At 37.7% G+C, this 9,978-nt stretch overlaps 1 protein-coding gene across 1 annotated transcript in view; it reads left to right on the top strand.

Moving 5' to 3' along the window:
* OPHN1 (oligophrenin 1) overlaps positions 1-9,978 on the top strand; it is a 443,853-nt gene that overhangs the window by 231,411 nt on the left and 202,464 nt on the right. The window lies entirely within an intron of this gene.

The following is a 9,978-nucleotide window of genomic DNA, read 5'->3' as shown; positions in this document are numbered from 1 at the left end:
TTTTTTTTTGTTTGTTTCTTTTGCAAAATGATTTGGAGTAAAATTCTTCTAAGGAACAAATTCCCCTAGGAAGTTAGCATTTATATGTACAATTTTTCAGGTAATAGATTTGCCAGCTCTTTGTGAATTGGACTTAACAACTCATTCTTCACTACAAGACATTTCCTCTCTGATATTTCAAGGATGTTGAAAGAGGAAGTTGAACAGTGAAAGTAAAAAGAATTCTGTGTTTGTATTAGTTGTTGTGAAGTTAAAGCAGGGGTTGACAAACTATGGCATTTGGGCCAAATCCAGTCCATGACCTGTTTTAGTATATAAAATTTTATTGTTATATAACTACTTTTATTCATTTAAGTACTGTCTATGGATGTTTCTGTGGCATAATAGCAGCATTGAGTAGTAGTGACAGAAGGATGGCACTCAAACCTAAAATATATACCTTCAGGCCATTTAAGAAAAAGTTTGCTGACATTTGAGTTAAAGAGTTAGTTTAAGCCTGCAAATATTTTCTCCCACTCTGAGGGCTGTCTGCATGCTTTACTTACTGTGTTCTTGGCTGTGCAGAAGCTCTTTAGTTTGATCAGGTCCCAATAGTGTATTTTTGATGTTGCTTCAATTACAAGGTACAAGTGAACTTTTCTAGAACTAGAGTATAAATGTTTTAACACAATAACTAAGTAAATGACACAAAGTCTATGTTAACCAGTTTGATGAAAATATTTCAAATTGTATATGAAAACACTACACTGTACCCCATGTTTGCATTAATGTATACAGCTATCATTTAATAACAAAAAAGGGTTAGTTTAAAGCATTTTCTATTAAGAATATTGAATTACAGAACTATTATGTGTGATCTAATGTTACTGTAACAAATTAGGAACTCATTTATATTTATAAACCCCAGAACTAAAATATAAAAATGTATTATTATTACTAATGGCTAACGTAATAATGTGAATTATGCATAAAGATATAAACTTACCTGTGCTTATATATCTGAACAGAATATGTGTATTGGACATATTTTCCCTTACACGTATTCGTTTTCCTTTGTATATAGTTTAGTCCATAGTAAATACATAATTTCTTCTTTTTAGCCTAACATTTCATCATAAGAATTTTTCCATGTCATTTAAAATTTCTTTCATGGGGGTGATGGAAAGGCATTGTTTTGTCCACTGCTGTTTCCTTAGCACATAAAGGAATGCCTGACATGTAGTAGATGTTCAATAGATTTTTGCTAAATGAATGAATAATGGATGCATTTGTATTTTAAAATTATTGTAGGAGGTATAAGTTACTTAAAACTTAATGATCATTGTAAATTTAGCTTATTTCCAATTTTTCACTGCTGTAAATACTACTGCAGTGAGTATTTTTATGAAATGAAGAATGATGAATGTTTTGGGTAAATATCTGTGTAACTAGTAAGGCAGATATTTGTGTTTTGATTATTTCTTTATTTATTCAATTTTGTTTTACTCCTGCAAATCTATCTTTATCCAACGGCATGTTAAAAGCTAACACTATGGGGATGAAATAGTCTAAGTTTGAAGCGTATCTCTGCAACATATAAGCTTTGTAACCTTGGCCAGTGACTTCACCTCTAGTTTTTCTCATCTTGTAAAATGGAGGTTAGATAATTGATGCTAAGTGTTCACAGTGTCTGAATAAGTGTTACTTTTTTCAACATTAGTGTTAATATAAGCTTTGACTTTTTTGCACTTCTTTCTTGAAATAACTGCTACTTTTCTATTAATTGGTGACTTTGAAGATTAGGAAATAAATGACACATAGAATTCCATAAATGCTTTCTTTTTCTCTTAGAAAGGTCTGACTTTGAACAGGTGTCCATTTTTCCCCAAAGACAACCAACAGCTGAGAACTTTCCCATATTATTCTTAATGTTGAACATTGTGTTTTAGCTCCCTCACCACATAAACATCATCAGAAATGTCAACTAGTGCTATACTATGCAGGGAAATGAGGGTGTTTGAGCTGAGCATAATGATTTACAAAGCAAAATAGAAATGACTCCTTCGGTGCTGCCAGGTTTCTGTGGGTATCTGGGCTGGCTGTGACATTTTTGCTTTTTAATATGTGATTTACAATAATTCTTTACTTCAATGACTTATTTGCTTGCAAACTCCAGAAGCTTTGACCATTATTCTGAAGGATGCTGACTCAATGAATTGACTTTTATTAATGGAGACTGAAGAGAGGTTTTGAAAATGCATTGGCCTGCCATGGTCATTGTCCTCATTGAATCTGTCACTTTGAAAGCTGTGATTTATGGTGGTAATGAGAGGAAGAGCCATTTCTCCAACAGCTGTGGCTGAGACTCTTTGGAGGCTTTGAGAAGAAGTCTTGGGGACCCTACTGGGAGGCTATTGTTGCAAAGAGCAGTGGCTTTGGAAGCTGAGACAGCAGAGTATGCCATCCAATTGCAAAAACTACTGGCTCTGAATATACTGTGTTTTCTCGAAAATAAGTCCTACCCCTAAAATAAGCCCTAGTAGGATTTCTATGTGTTTGTTAAATATAAGCCCTACCCTGATAATAAGACCTAGTGATGGGCATGGCTACACAGTGAATCTGCATAGCCATGCCATGCATTGTCAAATTTCTAGGCATAGAGTTTCTGGTAGTATTTAGAGATGATCTCTTGTATCTCTGTGGCATCAGTTATTATTTTCCCTTTATCATTTCTGATTGAGGTTACTAGAGATGTTACTTTTTTATTTCTAGTTAGTCTGGCCAAAGATTTATCTATTTTGTTTATTTTTTCAAAAACCCAACTCCTTGTTTCATTAATTTCCTGAATGATTTTTTTGTTTTCAATTTCATTGATCTCTGATTTAATTTTGGATATTTCTTTTCTTTTGCTGAGTTTATGCTTAGGTTGTTCTTCTTTTTCCAATTCCATAAGATGGCTTTTGAGTTTGTTGGTGCACTCTCTGTCTGTTTTTCGAATGTAGGCAACTAAAGCGATAAATTTTCCTCTCAAAACTGCTTTTGCAGTATCCAATAGGTTTTGGTAGCTTGTGCATTCATTGTTGTTGTGCTCAAGGAGGTTAATGATTTCCTCTTTTATTTCTTCCTGCACCCAACTGTCATTCAACAGAAGGTTGTTTAATTACCATGCCTTTGTGTGGGGTTAAATGTTTTTGTTTGAGTTGAGTTCCACCTTTAGTGCCTTGTGATCTGAGAAGATATAAGATAAAATTTCAATTTTTTTGGTTCTGTTGAGGTTTGTTTTGTGTCCTAGGATATGATCAATTTTGAAGAATGTTCCATGGGGTGATGAGAAGAATGTATATTCTTTATTTTTGGGATGGAGTGCTCTATATGTGTCTATCAAGCACGGTTGCTCTAAGGTCTTATTTAAGTCCCTGATATCTTTGTTTAATTTCTGTTTAGAGGATCTTTCCAACTCTGTAAGAGGAATATTAAAGTCTCTATGTTATTATAGGATATCATATTGTTCAGACTGAGTAAAGTCTGTTTCAAGAATCTGGGAGCATTTAAATTGGATGCATAAATTCTTAGAATTGAAATGTCTTGTTGTATTTTTCCCTTGACCAATATAAAGCGACCATCTTTGTCTTTTTTCACTTTAGTTGCTTCAAATACACATGCATCTGAAAATAAGATTGCAACTTATCTTTTCTTCTGGATTCCATTTGCCTGAAAAATTGTCTTCTATCCCTTAACTTGGAGTTTTAATTTGTCCTTTGAAGTTAGGTGTGTTTCCTGCAGACAGCAAATGGATGGCTTGTGCTTTTTAATCCAGTCAACCAATCTAGGCCTCTTCAGTGGGGAATTCAAGTCATTGACATTTATTGAGATAATTCATAAGTGTGGTACTGTTCTATTCATCTTATTTTGTGAAAGTCCATTGCTTAGTTTTATCTTTTGCATCATGGTGGAAGTTATGTTCTGTCCTTTAATTTCTGAGTTCTTACTTTGCTGTTGATCCATTGTGATGGTCAATGTGTAGAATGGGTTGAAGTATTTCCTGTAGAGCTGGTCTTGTTGAGGTGAATTTCATCAATGTTATCAATGTTTGTATATAAGTAAGTGATTTGATTTCTCCATCAATTTTAAATCTTAGCTTAGCAGGATATAGCATTCTGGGCTGGAAATTGTACTGTGTAAGTAGATTAAGGGTAGATGACCATTGTCTTTTGGCTTGAAAAGTTTCATTAGAGAAGTCTGCAGTTACCCTGATGGATTTGCCACTGTAGGTCAATGGACACTTACTTCTGAGCTTGCAGAATCTTTTGTCTTGACTTTGGACAGGTTCATCACAATGTGTCTTGGAGAAGCTCTGTTAGAGCTGATGCAACCTGGGGTCTGATATCCCTCTGAAAGGAGTGTGTCAGAATCTTTGGTGATATTTGGGAAATTTTCGTTTATAATATTCTCAAGTATGGCTTCCATCCCCCTGGGGCATTCTTCTTCCCCTTCTGGGATACCTATAACTTGTATGTTTGAATGCTTCATGTAGCCCCACAATTCAGACACTGAACGTTCTTTCTCTCTCTTCTTTTCTGACTCTTTATCTATGTGAGATATCTCAAGAGCTTTGTTCTCTACCTTTGAGATTCTTTCTTCTGCATGGTCTAATCTGTTGTTGATACTTTCTATTGCATCTTTAATTTCCTTAATTGACTGCTTCAATTCCTTCAGCTCTGCTAGATCATTTCTATATTCTTCATATCATTCATCTCTTATTTGATTCTGATTTTGGATTTCCTTTTGGTTATTTTCCATCATTTCTTTCCTTCATTGTTTTCATCATCTGTATTCTAAATTCCCTTTCTGTCATTTCTAACATTTCTTTATAGGTGGAATTTTCTGAAGTAGCTACTTCACAGTCCCTTGAGGGGGTTGCTGTGTACTGGTTTTTCATGTTGCCAGGATTTTTCTGCTGGTTTTTCCTCATGAGTGATTTAGTTGTTTCCTTGCCCTAATTTTCCCATCACTTCCCTTTGCTCTTTAAGTTCCTGTGCCTCTTGACTAGAGTTTCAATGAGTCCTTTTGGTACAGGACCAGAAGAATAAGAACATTGAAGAACAGGAAGAGAAAAAAGAGGAGAAGAAAAAAGAGAAAGGAGAGGGGATGGGTAAACGGGAATATTAACAAAAAGAGGAGAGGCACAAAAACAGGGAGAAAGGAGCAATATAGGTGTACAATAGGGTACTATATCCCAACCTTAGAAACCCCCAAACTCTGGGACTGCTGGGTTGGGTTGTTCCCTTGAGGTCAGCAGCTCTTTGCTAGCCTGTTTGGACACAGTACCCCACCTCCACCAAGTAGAGAGGAAAGACAAAAATGGTATAAATCAAACCAAAACAAGCAAACAAAAAACTGTATGGGATAAAATTGGGTAAAAAGCCAAATAATAGGGGTAGAAAGAGTAGCAGAAATGAAGTTCTAATTGTTAAAAAAAGGGCAACAATGGAAAATTATATTTCAACTAGAAAAATGAAGAAAGAAATGTGAAGAAATATCTATAAGGAAAATGTTAACATTAAAAAATACAAAAAAAAAAACAAGAAGAAAAAAACAAAAACAAACAAAAAAACAAATCAGTATATATCTCTTGCTGAATATTATCTGGACAACAGGTCATCTTCTGGGGTATGAGATGTTAATCACAGTGCTGATACAGCGGTAGGAGAGGTGGAGACTTGAGGCCTCTGCTGATTTCTCAAACCACGTAGGGGGAAAGCCTAAATCTCACCTCAGCCGGCTTAAAAGGCACTTTAAACTGCCAACCTGGGCTAAGCAGAAGCTTTCCCGGGAAAGCACTTGTTGCTGGGATCCCTCCTGAAGTGCCTATCCACTTACCCAGTGTGCAAAACTGATCTCACAGTATGCCCCTGAGGGCCAAGGCTGCAAGGCATCTCATTCCCCACCTTTGGGCTCCTCAGTCTCTAGATTACTTGCTCCCGCCTGATCCTTGCTCTGAGACCCTCAGGGCGGAGCTTGCCCCACAGTTCTTCTGCAATGGCTCCGTGTGGCCAACAGCCAAACACTATTAGCTCCATCCAGCTCAGCAGCTCTGTCTGGGGCCCTAGCCAATGCTTAAACTCCTCCGCTCTCTTGCCCAAGTTCTCCCAAGGTAGTTCAACTGAGTGCCAAGTCCAAAAAAAATACCCAAACAGTGCACAGGTTAGGCCTTTCCAGTTTGCAATCTCGTAGCTGCTGTACTTACAGCTGCCAGCGGGATCAACCAAATGAATACATGCAAACACTTGCCAGATCTCCACTGCTTTTGTCCTCCTTGTGGGTCCAGAAGTCCCATGCTGACTTCCTGTATCTCCAAAGGGATGTTTCTGGACTGATCCCACCAGCCAGAGATGCCTGTGGTCTCCTCTCCCCAGACTCACTATGCCCAGGTGCAAGGATGCTGTTAGTTGACCACTATCTTGAATCATATTACATTTAATTTATAAAATAAACATAATATTTATAAAGAAAAAATCTTCATATAATGTAATAGCTAATTCCAAATTAAAGAAGTAGAGTTATACCAAGTTAACATTAAAGAAATAACTGGGGCTGGGCGCAGTGGCTCACACCTGTAATCCTAGCACTCTGGGAGGCCAAGAGGGTGGATTGCCTGAATTCACAGGTTGGAGACCAGCCTGAGCAAGTGAGAGACCCTGTCCCTCAAACATAACTAGGTGTTGTGGTGAGCACCTGTAGTCCCAGCTACTTGGGAGGCTGAGGCAAGATATTCTCTTGAGCCCAAGATTTTGAGGTTGCTGTGAGCTATAATGCCGTGGCACTCTACCAAGGGCAACAAAGACCCTGTCTCAACAACAACAACAAAAATAACTGATATTAAGACTGATTGATAACATTATAGCCTTGTTTATTATCAGGTGAATTATTGAGGGCATTGATGATCCTCTCAGAACTTCCTATATAGCTTATAACATCTGAAATATGTACATTAGTAACACTTTACCCATTTTACCTAGTAGAGTTTAAACATCATTTTTGGAGAATGCTTCCTTATCTAACTCAGGTGATTAAACCAAAAGTACCCAAACTTTGTACTGGACAACTAAGGATGTGATTGATTGTATTTAGATGATTGCCATAGAGGGAACCTTCATTGCTGAGGTGTGGGGTTTTATAGAGGCAAGGTAAACAAGGGAGGAGTAATCTGTGTGTCTTGTAAGAGTGGTGAGATAAGTTGGAGATGAATCTCATATATGAGGGAAGGGTCATCTTTTGCAATCCTGCCATTTTTCAGAACACAAAAAGGCAAGGGATTTCTCAATAGTAGCTACTTTTCTGGAGCCCATTGCTTAGTTCCACATTGTCTATGGTCTAGCATTCACAAAGCAGGGCATGATCCAGAGTGCTTTCAAAGATGCAAGGTCCCACAGGCACATTTGACAGAAGAGGGTGTCCAGGCAGAGTGAGGAGACTGCTAGTCTCACCCTCTTCTATTCTCGTGGACTTTTTGTATTCTCCTGCTATGTATCTCATATGACTGATCTGGAGTCTAACTGCTAGTTATGTGCTAGCCAAGGTCAAGTAAATGGTACAAAATGATCCCAAGACATTCCTGGCTATTGGCCTTGAGATTGAGTAAAGTGAGTGTCAGTTTATCAGGAGCATCCTTTGATAGATCTTGGCCTGAAGTCTGTATGCCATTCACTACTTCTCCATCATAAATGTCTTGCTTAAAGTTCTCACTAACTCTAGTAATGTTTCAATTGGAGCTTTTCTCTCTATTCCATCCTTGCCACTGTCTTATATCTACAGTGATAATTCTTCTAACACCTTGGCTAACATTTCTTCTTGGGGAGATAGTAGGATTTAGTCACATGGTCTTAGATTTGGGTGTACCTGAGTTTAGACTCTGTCCTGTCCATTTATTAGTATTAGGCCTTAGGATATTTTCTTTTTGAAAAATTACAAATTTAGTCCTTCAGCACCTTTATATTATAACGTAAACATACTTTATTATATAAATAAGGAAGTAAAGAAAAAGGAATATTATTAGCTTTCATTTGGTGAGCACTTGCCATGTATAAAATACATTGTTTAATTCTTATAGAAATTTTCCCTCCTCAGGAGTTGGAGAAAGAAAATGAATTATTACATATACTATTTCTCAAATTTATTTGAGCACATCAGACCCATTTTAAGGAGGTAGACTGAGGCTAAGGGAAGTTAAGAAACAACAATCCCATGTATCAATTTGAGAATGGGCGAAAGACCTGAATAGAACCTTTTCTAAAGAAGGCAGACAAATGGTTAACAGACATGAATAAATGCTCATCTGTTGTTGTGTGTGTTCCTTGGAGCTTCTGATTCGATGACGCAGGGGAAAGAACTGCAAACGGAATGAATCTTCAAGGGAGACCGGGACTCGCTCTGGTCGGCGGCCCGGCTAAACTTTACTGATTATCTTATATACTTTCCAACATTTAGTAAGAATTTAACACATTTACAAAGAAGTCAAGTAACGTGAGGAAGCAACCATTTGAGATTACAATTTAGTGTGAAGGTTGAGGAACGCATATACAATTGATTTTGTTTAGAGTAAAACATTTTGGAGCCTGGCTGTCGGTCCTTGATTGCCCAAGGTAAAGTTACACCTTATAATGCTAATGAAGGAAGAATGCAGAGAATAGAACCCAATGCTTCAAAACCGGTCTTTCCATCCTCCAGCTCATCTCGGCTATTTCTCCACGCCCCCTAGGGAGAGTCACTCTACACATTCCTGCACATCAATAGGCAAGTGCAGAGGCTCAGATCCTCAAGGAGACGTTTCTCGGAAACAGTATTCCTGAGAGAGCACGTTGAGGCAAACTGCAATGTCTTGAGCAAAAGGATCTTATCCCCTACACTCATCATCCTTAATTATTAGAGAAATGCATATCCAAACCACCCTGAGATACCATCTAACCCCAGTAAGAATGGCCCACATCACAAAAACCTCAAAACTTCAGATGCTGGTGTGGATGTGGAGAGAAGGGAACACTTTTACCCTTATGGTGGAACTGCAAACTAATACGACCTTTTTGGAAGGAATTATGGAGAACCCTCAAAGAATTCAAACTAGATCTCCATTTGATCCTTCAGTATTATTTTTTAGACATGATTTCTTAGAGGAGAATTCAGTGGGTAAAGGGTTATAAAAAATTTAAACTATTTTTTTTTTTTTGAGGCAGAATCTCACTTTGTTGCCGTAGCCTAGCTCACAGCAACCTCAAAGTTATGGGCTCACACGATCCTTCTGCCTCAGCCTCCTGAGTAGGTGGGACTATATACCCCCACCACAATGCCTGGGTAATTTTTCTATTTGTGGTAGATACAGGATCTCCCTCTTGCTCAGGCTGGTCTGGAACTCATGAGCTTAAGCAGTCTTCCTACCTTGGCCTCCCAGAGTGCTAGGATTACAGGCATGAACTTCCATACCCCATGTGAGCCACCATACCCGGCCTAACAATTTTAAACCTTTTGATCCCTTTTTGTTGTTAAATTTCATTGGAAATTTACAATGCTTTTGGAAGATAGTATGTAACAATGTTAGCAAAGTCTTTCTTGTAATTTCTCCTTTGAAATTTTCTAGGGATAATTAACTCTTACTAGGTTCTGTTTTATATTTTGAGAGTGGTAGACATTATTGAAGAACGTTGCAGTAAGTTTTCTAAATCACACTTGGTGGTAGTGGTGGGGCAGGGAATATTGTTGATGATTGTGTTGGTGACAGTTATGCAGGCCTGTTTTCTTCCTTTTCTTTTCTTGTCCTTTTTAATTTTTTGAGACAGAGTCTCACTCTATTGCCCTGGGTATAGTGCCGTGGTGTCATCACTCATAGCAACCTTAAACTCTTGGGTTCAAGTAATCCACTTGCCTCAGCCTCCTGAGTAGCTGGGATTACAGGTGACTGCTGCAATGCCTGGCTAGTTCTTTTTTCCCTTTTCTTTTTCTTTTTTT

This window comes from Otolemur garnettii, unplaced genomic scaffold (assembly GCF_000181295.1).
Source record: "Otolemur garnettii isolate 467f Iridium unplaced genomic scaffold, OtoGar3 scaffold00241, whole genome shotgun sequence".
Classification (NCBI taxonomy): Eukaryota; Metazoa; Chordata; class Mammalia; order Primates; family Galagidae; genus Otolemur; species Otolemur garnettii.
The sequence above is the reverse complement of the archived record's forward strand: the minus strand, read 5'-3'. Positions and strand labels throughout refer to the sequence as shown.